Source organism: Octopus sinensis, linkage group LG3 (genome assembly GCF_006345805.1).
Source record: "Octopus sinensis linkage group LG3, ASM634580v1, whole genome shotgun sequence".
Taxonomy (NCBI): domain Eukaryota; kingdom Metazoa; phylum Mollusca; class Cephalopoda; order Octopoda; family Octopodidae; genus Octopus; species Octopus sinensis.
In genome coordinates, this window is record NC_042999.1 from 61,998,233 (window position 1) to 61,999,227 (window position 995).

Genomic DNA, 995 nt, shown 5'->3' on the forward strand with positions numbered 1-995 from the left:
ACCATATGAGAGTATTGTAGTTCGCTTGAAGCATTGTGTATTGTTTGTAAAGAATAAAAAGTTTTGAATGGTACAGCAATGCACTATAATACAAACAATGGGCTATATACCAGTTGTAATTTAGTCAACCATCGTCTGATTATGGATGACTAAATTACAATAGGTATATAGCCCATTGTTTGTATTATAGTGCATTGTTGTACAACTCAAATCTTTTTATTCTTTCGACCATATATATCTGTGTGTGTGTGTATATACGACTGGTGGTGAAGGGATCCTGGTTTTAAAGTATATATATATATGGTACTGGGTTCAGTCCGACTGTGTAGCACATTGGACACGTGTTTTCTACAGGGGTTTAGCCGCCCAAGTGCTATAAGAGACACTTGGCTGAGGTGCCGTACCCAAGGATTGAACCTAAAACTGTGTGGTCGAGAAACAAACTACTAAACCACGCACACTATATTATGATATCAAGATTAAAGTTTCAGACCACGACGAGATTCAAACTCGCAATCTTCTGATTCGAAGTCAGCCGCCTTATCCATTAGGCCACGCGGTCACCTGCTGGTACTTACTTTAATTTGCAGATCTGCAAGACATTAAGTTTACAAATCTATTTGTATATTTATTAATATCTGTCGCTACGTGCACATCTAATGATATATCTATAAACACACCAATGAATCTATCTAGTAATCTATCTTTCTGGTTAATTAACTATCAAAACTACTTTTCTTCCCGCCGGTCTATATATCTTTCTATTATCATAATACCAGTGAGAATTTAAACCTAATAATAAACAAAATTTATCAACGTCAATATCTATCTATATCTATCTATCTATCTATCTATCTATCTATCTATCTATCTATCTATCTATCTATCTATCTATCTATCTATCTATCTATCTATCTATATAAAAATAATGGAGAAAGCTGCTTAGTAATTAGGTATGTAACAATTACTAAAAGTACTAAAAGAAAGCAATATTA

At 33.6% G+C, this 995-nt stretch overlaps 1 non-coding gene across 1 annotated transcript; it reads right to left on the reverse strand.

Moving 5' to 3' along the window:
- Positions 1–489: 489 nt before the first annotated feature.
- Positions 490–562, reverse strand: Trnar-ucg. The gene has a single exon. It is a non-coding gene; the product is annotated as a tRNA-Arg (tRNA).
- Positions 563–995: the final 433 nt, after the last annotated feature.